Source organism: Gossypium arboreum, chromosome 10, assembly GCF_025698485.1.
Source record: "Gossypium arboreum isolate Shixiya-1 chromosome 10, ASM2569848v2, whole genome shotgun sequence".
Lineage (NCBI taxonomy): Eukaryota > Viridiplantae > Streptophyta > Magnoliopsida > Malvales > Malvaceae > Gossypium > Gossypium arboreum.
In genome coordinates, this window is record NC_069079.1 from 119,684,830 (window position 1) to 119,700,315 (window position 15,486).

The 15,486-nt window shown below is 31.8% G+C and overlaps 1 long non-coding RNA gene across 1 annotated transcript; it reads right to left on the bottom strand.

Annotated features, from left to right (window-relative positions):
- Window positions 1-2,345: 2,345 nt before the first annotated feature.
- LOC128281451 (uncharacterized) lies at window positions 2,346-3,461 on the bottom strand. The gene is made up of 2 exons (XR_008271663.1): window positions 3,303-3,461; window positions 2,346-2,387 (listed from the first exon to the last, which is right to left on the bottom strand). It is a non-coding gene; the product is annotated as an uncharacterized LOC128281451 (long non-coding RNA).
- Window positions 3,462-15,486: the final 12,025 nt, after the last annotated feature.

Genomic DNA, 15,486 nt, shown 5'->3' on the forward strand with positions numbered 1-15,486 from the left:
AGCCTCGTCTACATGCCCCAAAGCTTTGGGGAAGATGACCAGTCCATAAACGCTTAAAGCGAAGACATCTACCCTTTTCTTCATGTCGGGGTGCGTTAAGATTAGATCCCTCAGGTTCCTCTAAGGAATGCATTTACAATCTCTTTTTTGTTTGATCCGGGTTGTCACCCACTATTCGCTCATCCTTGTGATGTTCATCAGCTTTTTTGAAAATGCTGGGACGTTAGCAGGTCTGGCATAAATTCTGTCAACCTGAATCTTTGGGCAATGGAGTAAGGTCGTGTATTCTTCTATAATAGGTACTAAATCTACTTTCCCGAAAGTGAAGCAACTGTAAGCAGAATTCCAATATTGGGCAAGGGCTCGAAACAGATGTTCATCTACCTTGACATCGAGCAGATAAGGTAAATCACCATAATGACAATAGAATAGCTGTTTGACCTCGTCATCCCACTGACCCCAAATTTCTTTCATCTCTTAGAGATTATTCTGAGTTACGCTGATCTGAGTAAAATTCCATAACTCTGACATGTACCCCTCGGTAAGACTGTCACCTTTCTCTTGTTGTGTTGTCTCAGCCCATATCTGGACAGCCGCGTTGTCTTCTACTTTATCAAAAAAACCCATTTTCCATGATAAGCTATCTATTTAGGAACCGAATGCGAATCAACACCTTTTATGATGAAAATGCCATACAAATACAATCAAAGTAAAACAAAGTAAGTCAGTAATTCATACACAGTTCAAAGCAAACAAAGAATAATAAATATAGCACTTGCTCAGGTAACCACTAGGGTTTCGGAGTGGCTCTACCTAGGGTGGGTTCTTAAGGCTCGCTACATGGGGCTTTGTTCTAGAGTAAGGGTACCTGAACCAGCAGATTCCTCGATCTTCACCCATTATAGGCTCATACAGACCGAGTTTAGTTCAGGGGAATACATTTCCCTATGGCTGCACGGAGATGAAAATCTCACGAAGACATAGGTACGCATGTATCCCGAAAGCGATCCACTATCCTGCACGGAGGTGAAAACCTCACGAAGGAGTAGTTTCTCACTCCCACTTAAAGGGGTGTAACCACAGCGGTCATGCAATGCAGTATGCAAAACCATTTAAAAACTCAAACCAACACAGCATGTATTGTATCATAAACCACAAAAATAGCTTATGAAATGCAATGAAAGGATCGTATTTCAAAACCAAATTTTCAATTTTCGATAAAAAGACAAAAGTTAATCAACTTGTGGCTTGACTCTCTTATTTGCGTCCCCAGTGGAGTCGCCAAGCTGTCGTAACCATTTTTTGAAAAACGGGGATCGACTTGGATTTGAAAACGAGAATGAAAAAATGGGAGTCGCCACCAATCCTTTTTGATGGGGTGTGATCGGGTCACCTTTAAATTAACCATTTTAATAAAAGTAAGATTTTCCTAAAATGATAATTTTGGGTCTACGAAAATCAGAAAATGAGTTCGGGAGTCGGTTACGCACAAGGAAGGATTAGCACCCTCGATACGCCCAAAATTGGTACCTAGTTGATTAATTAATGTCTTAAGATCGAAGATTGAAAACTTTGAAGACTTTTGAAATATGATCCTTCTTTATGAAAATGCTCTAGTGTTAAAGACCTTCTCGTCTCAAAATATAAAATGTCACATCCAGTGAGTTAGGACACGGCATCTTAAATTTTCGAGAGCGAGCTTGCATTTTATTTAAAATTAACGTGTTTTAAAAGATATTCGGTTAGTTAGGGTGAACGAGGAAAATCGAAACCCAGTGAGTTAGGGTACGTTTCCTCGAATTTTTGAACACCAAATATCGCCTTTATTAGCAAAAAAAATCTTATTTCGAAGTAACAAAATGCCATACCCGGTAAGTTAGGGCACCACACCTCGCATCCCCGAAAATAAGCATTTTTAAAATTCGTATTGTGATTTAAAAGAATATTTCGTGATTTAGTTTAAAAGAGAAAAATCGAAACCCAGTAAGTTAGGGCACGATTTTCTCGAATTTCCAAATACAGAATATCACTTTTATGAAAGGATTATTTTAAGGTATCAAAAAAACACGATGTGATTTAGTAAAATATGAAAGCAAATTATGGTATTAACACGTATAATAATATGATGATAGTGTCAAAACAATAACATGAACAGTTATAAAAGATGAAACAATAACGAGGCTAAGTATCATATAAATGTCCAAACACTGCAGCTTACCAAAAACATTAATCGATTTACCTCACGAGCATTCACACACTCGCAAATCTACAAAAACCGGTTTTCGGCATTTCGGCTTTTCGACTTTTGCCGATCTAGACTAAGAAAGAGGGTGTTAGTTACACACCTGTTTGCGACGATGTGCTGACGAGATCCACACACGAACCGCCTACAATTGGATTACTAACACGTTAATCTAACTATTCAAATACAAACTACATATTAACCCCTTACAATATTCGGCCAACCACACCTACAGATCATTGTAAGCTTATAAGAAAACAATAAGCAACTCATTAACAAATTTTTGTCAATGTTTACCACATAATCATAATTTCACTGCAAGCTGTCTTCTTGAGCAACAGTCACTAAATCATTTATAAATAGAGCTACGAAACTCCAAATCAAGTGTCGTTAATTTTCCCTGAAAATAGACTCATATATCTTCTATCCATAAAATTTTCAGAATTTTTGGTTTAGCCAATCAATACCAGATTTTTCTCAAAGTTTCCCATGTTTCACTGTTTGACTAATCTGACCACCCTTCATTACGAATCAAATTTCTCATTGTACAGAATTCAAAATATGTTCTTGTTTATTTCATTAGAAACTAGACTCAATAAGCTTTAATTACATAATTTATTCAACTTCTAATTCTTCTCCCACAATTTATGGTGATTTTCCAAAGTCACGTTACTGCTGCTGTCCCAAGCAGATTTATTACCAAATCACTCTTTCACACCTAACTTGCATGCTTGTTATTTAAACATGTATATCACCAATCAATCATCACATATCTATGATTTTACTTAAGTATAATCTCCATTTCATCATTTTAAAGCACAACATGTTAGCTGATTTTTCCCTTTAACATCTAAGGCACAAGCATGCTCATTTGTTTGGCTCAACTTCACCTATCTTCCATTTTTCATCAAAAGAACATGAAACAACAACCATTTCCTTCATTTTAATTCATGACTAAATGCTCACAACACAACTAAAATCAAAATATACTTCAAGAGTTAAGGTAGAATCAAGAAGAACTCATGAACCTCAAAATAGAAGCAAGGTACCAAGAACTTACCTTCAATTTTCCTCCTCCTAATGACCAAATACTCAAGAGCTTTCTCCTCTCCTTTCTCTTCTCTAACTTTCAGCTATGATGAACAAAGATGAACAAAACTTTGTTCTTTTCACCCCTTTTTCTTTTAATAAAACTTCATATTTCATCCATTTAATTCTTTAATACAAAAGACATGAAATTCTTATCATGAAACATTTACCTAACCCATTATCATGGAACATTTACCTAACCCATTATCATGAAACATTTACCTAACCCATTATCATGGAACATTTACCTAATCTATTATCAAGGAACATTTACCTAACCTATTATCAATTTGTATCAATTTGTACCATAAATTATGGATATCAAGTGTACATTTTGTCTATAACAACATGATGGCTGGCCACTTCATGTAAAATGGGAGGTTTGTCATGCAAATCCTCCTATTTTGCACTCCTATTTATTTGGCCACTTCAATTTAGCCTATAGCATTTTCAAACATTTTCACATAGGTCCTATTTCATAATTTCACCCCTTTTTTCTTATGGAACAAAAATTAACTAAAATTGCCGGGTTCTATCTTAAGCTTGGGCCTTCTAGAGGCCCACTAACATAATTAAACCTATGCCAACAGTCACAGGATTCCCGAAAATTGGGGCGTTACAGCCACCGTACACAGTGGCTGAAAATCGCCCGAGGGTAAATTTTCTTACTTTTTTTAATTTTATATTTGTTTAGTATATGTATGTTATTTTTAATAAAATAGGAGTGATATGTGATAACAATATTCGAAAAAAGTAAAGAAAAAAGGGTAAAATAAAAATGGTAAATAGACCTTTAGATCGGCCTTTGATACTCCTTGCTGTTGATTCGTGTTTGTGTTACAAAGCCTTTTTGATTGTTAATCTTCTTGATATATTTCGAATGGAATGAAAATTAAGAGCCTAAAATCCAACCCTTACACCTGATCCCCATTGTGGCTTTTATAGCCCATTTTTCCAAGATCTTCTTCTCTGCGCATTGCTCTTTCCCTTTTAATGCTGCAGCTGTAAGTGGGGCGGTGGCACAGTAGCGGTGCTTGCAGGAGATGTGACTGGGGCGGTGGGATGGGACTGATGGCAGAGGCAGTAGCAGCTTGGGGGGCTAGGGTTTATTTTTTGTGTTAAGGTTTTTGGGCTGTAATTGGGCTAGAGTAATTAGGTAGGTTCTGGTTAGTTTGGGTCTTTGTAATTGGGTTTTGGGGTTAGATTTATTTAGGTTTGGGCTAGGTTTATTTAGATTTGGGCTAGGGGACGAACGGGCTTGTACAATATGAATCAATAAAAATTAATTTAAATAGTATACGATGAAATTTGAATATAAAGCATCATAGTTTCTAAAACTTCAATTTTACCTATTCAACTAAAATTTTAATATAATTTATTATAAATAATTTTCACCCATAAACAAATATTATTTATTATTATATTTCTAATTATTGGTGCTATTAAAAAAAGTGGCTATGGAGGGGTAGAAGTAGGTGAAAGGCTAAAATTAGAAATTTCAGTGTTAGTTATGTTGCAGTACAGAAGTTTCCATTCAAAGCATAGTACACATTAGTACTTCATATTAGTACACATTTGATTTTCACTTGTTATTAAATATATTTACAATTAAATTAAAAGTAATATTTGATCATTTTCATTTGCCTTTAAATTGTTCAATCTATACATATTAGATCAATATTATAGAATTTATGTCTGAGACTTCAACTGGGTCAAAGTTCTATAGCCTAACAATTTGTTTTGTTAACATATTTATTTATGATATTATAAAAAATTATTTCACCTTATCCAAATAGGTTTTTTTTTTACTTTGATATTATAAAATTTAATATTATTTATTAAAATAAGTTAAGAGAAAAGTTATTTTTAAAATAATGTTATTTGAAACTTGCACATGTTAAAATTTTCAAAATAAATAAAATAGGAATCATGAGTATTTGTAGGAAGCTAGTTACATACTATAGGGAATTAAAGAGATTTTTGAATTGATAGAAATTAATTGAAGATATTGACTAAATTGCAATAGTGTGAAAGTATTGGGGCAAAATAGTGCAAATTAAAAATATAAAAGATTGAATTAGATTGAGGAGAAAAAGAGAAAGGACTTGAAGTGCAATTTAACTAAGAGAGTGTTATGAATTGTGGATGAGATTGAAAATAATTGTGGGCCACAATATGTATAAGGTGAATTTAGATTTTTTTAGTTAAATTTTTTTAATATTTTAAATATTAAATTAAATAGAAATTTGTTAAACAAAGATGTAGAAAACACTTCCATCATCATCCATTCATGTCACCTCAATATCTCTTCTTAATCAATTTTCATTTTTTTTTTCATTTTAGTCATTTCTACTATTCTCAACCTCTTCAAGCTCAAAAACTTCAAATTCTTTCATAGATTCTTAGTGAAATCAATAGAGCAACCCCATAGCAAGCTTAGTTTCTTGTAAAGTTAACTAGCATTTACATTGGAGAAGAGAGCAAAGTAAAGTTAGGGATTTGAGTAAAAGTTCACGGTAAGGATGATGAGATTTCTTTAAGGATTTCATGTTTATTTCATTAAAATTGCATGGAAATTATATGTGATTATTGTTTTGATACTAAATCTTGTATGTGTGTGATATGTTAATGAAGAGAAAAAGAAGAAAGGTGATCAATAAGGTCGTGATAAGGGGAAGAGGTAACAAAGGAGTGAAGAAAGAAGAAAGAGCTCATCCAAGCATTTGATTGTAAGTACCTCGAGAATTTCACTTTACCTAACTTAACCTAAGAGTAAGTCATATTAAAATGGTTAGATGATTGAATTGTATGTGAATATGTCAAGAATATATGTATAAAAGTTGATGAATGGTTAGTGAAAATATGAATTGAATTTTAATTATGAAATGAGTAGATTTTAATGAATAGCCTAAATTGTAGTAAGAAGGGACTAAATAGTAACACCCTTTGCTCGATCCAGTCGCTGAATCCAAACTATAAGATGTTACATAAGATGTTACATTCGTTTCCAGAGCAACTATATTTAAACCCAACATAATTTCTATTAATACAATAACCTGAATCCATTAGCTTTAGTGTCCAAATGTGACATCCCTTGCTCATGATGTATCGATTCAATCCGAGTAAGGGGTGTTACAATGACAAAGTTGTATTCCAATCAAACATGACGTTCAACATGACCTTTAAAAGTGATGCTTCACTTGATAGCATAAAAAAAGGATCTTGAGAAAAACCCAAGCTAGTAGTACCAAGTGAATCTCTAACATGAATTATAAATTACCGAGGTCCACCAAAAGGGGGTGTGAATTCATTATGGTAGATGTAATGATCCAATTTCTAGTGGTATAAAAAAATGTGGTATTGAAACTCCTCCCCCTCATTTGTACTCAGAGAGTGAGAGATTCAATTCATTGTTTCATTATTCTTTGTGAATAAGAGAATAGAGAGCATTTACTCAAACACTTTGCAAGCGTCGCTTTCTGTTGTTCTTTATAAGCTTCTTTTGGCATAAGTTTGCTTCCGCTGTACAAGTTGGTGCCTTGGAGGAGTTCTTAAGGAATCCTCATTCGAGTAAAGGTTGACTTGGGCGAGTTTGGACGAGCAAATCACCTAAGGCCACACGGATTGCGAGACAAAAGTTCTAGCTCCGTGACAAGTGGTAAATATTAAATAAAAATGTTTATGAAGTTATTATGAAAATATATTGAAGTTCCGTTAAGTAAATTAGCCAAAAAATTAGTTAATTAAAGCTCAAAAACTAAATTGTAAAATTCCAATTATTATATAGTTTTAATTGACAAAATCCTTGAGGACTTATATGGAAAATAACCAAAGGGCCAAAATAGTTATTTAACCATTGTGAAAGGATAGTGGGTGATGATGGTGTTAACCACTAATTGTGATTAAAGATATTTAAAGTAAAATAAATCCAAATTAAGTTAATTAAGTAAGTAATTAAGGTTAAAGATTAGTATAAAAACTAAATAAATTGAAGAAAGATGAAAAAGTCATCATCTTTCTCATTCATCGTCCATGGAGGAAGAAAAACCTCCCAAAATATTTTCAAGGTTAGGCAAGTAAATTAAGCATGAAATTCAAATCATTTTCTTGTAATTTTTATAGATTTTTTTTTATCATAGGAGCTTGGTTTAGTTAGCCCATGTACCAATTTGATCAATTGTTTAAATTTTAGCAAGTTACCATTGTTGATAAATTGATGAATTAGACTTGATTTTGATAGATATTAAGCTTAGATTATGAAAAGGACTAAATTGCAAAGTTAATTAATCTTAGCTTTGTAACATTAGGGACCAAATTGAATAAATGTAAAACTTGTAATGAAATTTTGATATAAATAGAAAGTATAAGGTCTCTAATGAAAGAATTTAAAATCATATTTTAAGCCAAAGCTAGGAATCAAAAGATATGCTTATCCCGAGTTTAGGGACTAAATTGAATAAAATATAAAATGTGTGTGGCTTTGTATTTGGATGTGAATCCAATGAAATCTGATTTTTTTTATTATTAGATTATCGGTGGTAGAGAAATATGATTTTCAGGCTATTGAGAGGGAAAGGAAAAGAAATAGTCGTCGGCAAGTGATGCGAGATTTTGATTCATACTTTTATGATTCGAGATCAATTTATTTGTTTGCATATTCATGTTAATTGCATGATTAAATATCGAGGTGAGTATATAATTGTTGTAAGGATTGATTTTCTTTGATTGATTTTTGAAAATCAAGATAGTGGATTGAATTGAATAAAATGAAAAAGAGTATGATTTAGTGGGACAGGGTTTGAATATAAGAATGGATTGGAACATGCTATATGATATAAAATGTTGTGTGTTGATAATGAATTGAAATGTGATTGTGAAATTGAATGTGAAATTATATATATGTATGAATTGGATTGAATTGAAATGAAATGACATAAATGATTTTTATATGATAGAATAATGTACAAGATACGAAAATGCAAATGTGACCGAACACAAGGTATGATAGGTAAATGTAAATTATTACAGGTTATGGATATGCGAACAAGAGTAATTACAAGTATGACAATGCAAAAATGAATATTGATGCCCGTATGGACTTAGTAAAATGTTAGGATATGATTGACATGCTAATAGGGTCATATGTGCGCTTGTACGAGATATGTGATTGTACGACGATTATTACAACTTATATCAAGATTTAGCATCTTTTGTGGATCAACGAGTATTATATGTCTCTATGGAGACTTTGATGTGGTGGAGGGATGTATTTAAAAATATTTATGCATTTAATACCTACAGGTTTTACACTTTGGTGCCTTGGTGTGGTGTAGTTTAAGCTCTTATGAGCTATTTGGTGTGGTATAGCTCACCTGTGTATCCGAATCCGTTTTACTAGGGTTCCATTGAATGAAACATTGAAATCAAAACTTGAAATTGGAAAATGAAATAAACCAAATTTTGGTAACTATTATAATGTATAATTTGAATTGAAATAGTATAAACTTGTTGGAAAATTGGGTTTGGAAAACACGGCGGAAAATAGGTTTAAGGAAAAACTAAAGTTTTTTTTTCCAAAAACAAGAACGTGGTTGTGTTATCTAAAGTAATAAATACTTAATCAAAATCGTACCTTTATGATTAGTCTAGGATGAACGCCTCGACCGAGTAGTCTTCTTCGTCTGTCGAGTGTGGGCTCGTTTCAAATTAAAATTTTTTTCACAAAATTACCAATGGGACAATTTTGTAATTTTTCTAAAATTTTGAGGTCAAGTTGTTTGCAACAAGAATATTTCTAGAAATTTTCTGAAATATATTTTTCACAGAATTTTCTCTCTACAAGTGGATGAGAATAATGATCCAAACTCTCTTTATATTGGGAGAGTTTAGAGAGAGTTCAATTAGAATTAGAATTAATCGCATTAATATTAAATTAATAAAATACTATCTAGATAAATATAAAATTAAATATATCATATTAATATCTAGATAAATATTAAATTTATTAAAACAATACTATTTTTGGAAAAGTTAATTTAAAATCAAGTTTAGAGTCCCACTAGAAGTCTAATTTTTCCACTGCTTTACCACTGAAGAGCCACTGCCGCTAACCATCCATTGGTCGTCGAATTACCGTTGTTGTAGCTGTCATGCTCGAAGGTGCCATTGTCGATGCCACTTCTCACCGGCACCCAGAACAATTGCTGTTTTACCCGAATGGGCCTGGTGGGTTCGATTCGAGCCAGTGATGACTCGATTCGTCTGGTCTAGCCACCAGTTGGACCGTCGGCCCAGTTTCATACATAGGGTCTGATTCAACCAATTTTTGGGTTTTGGTTCTCAGATTCAATTTTCAAGTTTAATTACCCATTTAGCCAATTGTCTGACTTGAAAATTAATTTCCAAAAATATCATATTTATTTTTAATTAATTTAATTTTACTTTATCAAAATTAATATCACTAAAATTTTCCAAATTATTTTTTCAAGAAATTTTTTTAATCAAATTCTTTAATTGAACAATTCACAAGACCGCATAATCTAATTTCACATCGAATAAGATGACTTAATTAAATTATTTCTAAAGTCGCAGAATTTTATTCTGGTACAAATGCAGTTTGATCGAGCTTTTGTTAAGTTAGCAGAGGGACCAATTAGACATATACAATTATACTTGAGTAATTGCTGTAACACCCCCTTACTCGAGACCTTTGCCGGAGTCGAGCACGAGGCATTACTAACTTATTTGAGCACTTAAACAAATTCAGACAATTTATATCATACTTTTTAGACAAGCTGTCCAACTGCATCACAGTCGAAAAAAATCATATCTCGAGTTACAAAAATCAAAATCCAAATCCGTAAATTTTTCCAGAATCTAGACTCATATATATACTTACTAAATTTTTTCTAGAATTTTTGGTTGCCCCAATTAGTACAGTTTATTAGTTAAAGTCTCCCCTACTTCTGGATTCGGCTACTCTAACCTCTGTGTACTACGAACCAAATTTCTCCTTGTAAAAAATTCAAATAACCAAGCCGTTTGTTTATATTAAAAATAGACTCAATAAGGATTACATAAATATAAAGTATGACTCTTAATTATTTTTTTACAATTTTTAATTATTTTTACAAATTAGAACAGGGGAGCTCAAAATCACTCTGACCTTATCTCACAAAAATTCAAATATCTCATGATATGAAAGTCTTTTGCTTACACCGTTTCTTCTACATGAAACTAGATTCAATAAGATTTAATTTAATGTTTTATTCAACCTCTAATTATATTTTCATAATTTATGGTGAATTTTCAAAGTCAAACTACTGCTACTAACCAAAAACTGTTTTAGTACAAAATATTGTTAACTAGTTTATAACATCTTTACTTCATTTCATTTAAACTCTATACATGCCATATAAATCTTTAAACATAAAACAAAAGCTACCGGAATTGATCTGGATAGTGTGACTTGTTGTGTTGATCCGATCTACCAATTTCACTTCAATTCAATCTACATAAAAATATCAAACACACACAAGTAAGCTTATTAAAGCTTAGTAAGTTCATAGGTTTAAAAGTAATGCTTACCAAACATAATATTTCCAAACAATACCAAAACATTTACTAAAGTTTCCTGCCATTCACAACCACTGTTATAATAATTCACATAGTTGAGCTCAACAGTAACAACTACTCAATCTCTTTCATTTGGTTCACTTCTTTTGTATTTCTTATTATCAAATTAGGAAACGGCTTACGAAATTGAGTACGTCGTTGCTCAATGTCACGATTCACAACTCAGTATGGTTTTCCTCATTGAAATACCATACCTACATTTTACAACTTGGTATGGGAAATACCATACCTACATTTCTTAACTCAGTATGGATAATACCATACCTACGTTTCACAACTCAGTATGGTTAATACCGTACCTATATTTCTCAACTCAGTATGGATGATACCATACCTACATTTCACAACTTTGCCATGGATTAACCATGGTCTTATCCGTCAATTCATCACATGTCACAATACGAACGTACTCAATCCTGCGTTTTTTTTCTAATTTGCATTTCCACATTTATTCTTTCATTAACAATATTTTTCACAATCCCACAACAAATTCGTATATAATAACACATTATATCATTCAACCATTCACAAATAAACATCTAAATTCAACCATATGAACTTACCCGACTGATTTGTGGAAGATATTGAAATTTAGGGACTATTCCGCAACTTTTTCTTTTCCTCGTTCTTCTTTGGATTCTTGATATGATGTAAAAATATGAAAAACCAGCTTTCTCCAGACCTTCTATGGCGTTTTGGCTGAGAAAATATGAAGATATCTCTAGATTTTTCAATTTTGTCCTTATTTTATATGTTAAAATTGTGAAATTTCCAATTTTGCCCTTATTTCCCTTATTTTTCTGCTGATTTTCTTGCCCATGCCGTCCAGCCTATTCACTTTTAGGCTTAATTGCCCTTTAAATCCTCTTTCTTTTAGCACTTGAGCTATTTAATCCTTCTAGCAAATTTTATTTTTATTACAATTTAGTCATTTTTATTTAATTGACTACCCAAACGTTAAAATTTCTCAGCCAAACTTTAATACTAGCTAAATGACACTTCATAAATATTTATAAAAATATTTATAGCTCGATTTTCAAACTCGAGGTCTCGATACCTCGTTTTTGACTCGTTTGACCTAATAAATTCTTTTAATTCACCAAATTCACCAATTCACAAATTCTTCTAAATTCTTACTTGACTCATAAATATTTAATTACTATCTTGTTCAATCTTACTTGTCGGATTTAGTGATCTCAAATCACCATTTCCGACACCACTAAAAATTAGGCCGTTACAATTGCAATTATGTCCAGAAGCATCGTTCCAATAATTTGCAATTTACTTAATCATGGAGTCAATCCACAAGAAGTACCATGATTGAAAACTCCTTATTGTATACTCTTTACGAAAGCAATTCATCCAACTGTTTTGTCTAATGTCCTCACCATGTGTGTGTTGTAACACCCCTAACCCATATCCGTTGTCGAAATAGGGTTTTAGGGTATTAATAGGATTTACATATCATTTAACAAAAATTTCAATTAAATACTTACCGATTCAATGCATCATATAAATAAACATATTACCGTTCAATCAATAGTTTGGCACTTGTCTAAGTATCAACAACAACATTGTTAATACACTTGTACATATTTCATATAATTTCAACATTAATATACCTGTTTTCTCGACATATCACTCTTGAGTTTAATAATAGTCTCAACTTATATAATTTCCTTGTATCAACATATCAAAGATAATCATATATGTACATGTCACAAAACATATTATTCTCTTACCGTTTCTTTATAAGCATATATCATTCATTTCGTTATATCAATATTTCATGCACCATCATTTACTTATATCTTATGTATATTTATTTCAGTAATAGTTCATATTAAACTTAACATAAATTAAATTCCATGTACCCATACTTATTTCATTTATCTATCTTCTTAATTATTTCATACAACTATTTTATACATATATTTCCATATGACCAATTCCTGTAAACATTTCACACAACCATTTTGTATAACCAATTCATATAACCATTTGTCACTTGGTACATATTACCTGAATATTAGTTGTTCAACAGATGTTTTGGCGTCTCTCATCCACGATCTTATTTATCTTTAACATGATGCCATAGCGTCTTTCAACTATGGTCTTACTCATTTTCTATCATGTTGCCATGGTATCTTTCAACCATGGTCTTATTCATTTCCCCGTCATGTTGCCATGGCATCTTTCAACCATGGTCTTATTCATTTCATATCATGTTGCCATGGTATCTTTCACCCATGGTCTTACACATTTCATATCATGTTGCCTGGTATCTTTCATCCATGGTCTTACACATTTCGTATCATGTTGCCATGGTATCTTTCAACCATGGTCTTACACATTTCATTTCAGAAAGCACACTCCTACGAACCTCATCCTTATAGCGGGATTACCAGTCCAGGCTAAATCCCTGTAATATAAACTCATAGAATATTGTCGAGATTACCAGTCCAGGCTAAATTCAGACCCTGATTTGGATTACCTGTCTGGGCTAAATCCATTTTACACATATTCTTCGGGAGGACTATATCAGGATAGGATCACCTATCCGGGCTAGATCCTTTTTACCGTCAATTCCTTTTCAGAGATCCATCGAAATTTCCTTCCATTCAATTGGGATTTCTTCCCCTTTTTATCAAATTTATTAATGTTTCATATATTTAAATCATATTCACATCAATAACATACATTTCAAGTATTTAAGTATATAATCCAAGTTACACGAACTTATCTGGTGAAAATTCAAAAATATCAAGATTTAGGGGCATTTTGGTAAATTTTTCATTTTCCCCGATTTTTATCCAATCTTGATCCAAATTAATAATTTCATTCAATATATTAATTTAATCAATAAAACAACTCATTCCCTTCATTTTGGTCATTATTTACATTTTTACTAAATTGCCCCTACAGTTCCTCTTTTATCCAATTTAGTTCCTGAGTCTAAAACATACAAATTATCCATTTTAAATGTAACCCTATTAAGGGTGGCAACAAACAACAGTATGTATGTTACTCGGATGAAATACTTCTCTCAATTTTTCATCCCTTTTGCTTCTGTTCGTTTGGTTGCAACTCTCAAGTCCTTGAATCTCAAACTTACTTCATACTTCATCCGGAATTATTACTTTGTTGCTCTAGCTTCAACAAGAGCTTCATATTTCATCCGGATAACTTGGTTCTGTTTTTCTTCCTGTATGAAAAAACCCAACAAAACCCTTGCTAGCTGAAAATTCATATATTTATTTCCCTCCTCATCCTCTCCACATCCTTAATTTATATAACATGCTACAGTAACATTATCAATAATTTTCACTATTAACTTATATGTATATTCAAAACAGTCTATTTGCATCATAGTCACTAAATTATTTATATCTTGAGCTACAGAACTTGAAATTAAGATCCACTAATTTTTTATGAAAACAGACTCACATATCTTCTTACCATAAAATTTTCAGAATTTTTGATTTAGCCAATAAGTACAGTTTATTCTCTAAAGTCACCCCTATTCTGCTATCTGACAATTCTGACCCTTCTTCACTAAAAGTTAATTGTATCCTCATACAGGTTAGAAATGATGTTCCCATTTATTTCTTTTGAAAATAAGCTCATTTAGAATTTTACGCATATAAATTTAAGCCCCTAAATATTTTTCTCCAATTTTTGATGATTTTTCAAATTCAGAACAGGGGAACCCGAAATCATTCTGACCTTGTCTAACTAAATCTGTTATATCTCACCATTTACAATTTCATTACTTACACCGTTTCTTCTATGAAAAATTACGCTCAATAAAATTTAATTTCATATTTTATTCAATTTCTAATTCTATTTCCACAATTTTTGGTGATTTTTCAAAGTAGACCATTGCTGCGGTCCAAAACTGTTTTAGTGTAAGATATTAATTACCATGTTTATAACACCCTTATTTTCTTTCTCTACACTATTTTTCATCACTTTCTCTTGTTTTCTCTTCACTAACATATCAAGAACATAGGACCGTATGTAAGGAAACTCTACATTAACATTAATCCCATGCTTTTTCAATAATATCAAACTTAAAAATATATTGAAATCATGATGTTCTTACCTTGTTTTATTGATTTCAATCTTCATCTTGATTTTGTCTCTCCTTCAGCTTCCTTTTCTTGAATCCAACTTGATATTCTAACTTCCCATAGTCTCCAACATTTTTCTCTCTTGGTAGCTATGAAAATTCTTTTGATTTTTGGGTGAAAATGATGAATTTTTGGTAGAAGGATCAAATTATAAAGAAAGCAAAACTTTCTTTCTTTCTCTTTTTCTCTCACGTTAGTGCATGGAAAGATGATGAAAATTCTTCACCTTTCCTTTCTTTTATACTAAATAAATAATAAAATATCTCATTAAAATAATATTTATTTAATTAAATAATTATAAAATATCATCAACATCATCATTACTTTTTAAATTTCTCTCTCTTCCAATTGACCATTTTGCCCTTTATTATCTTTTAAAATTCCATC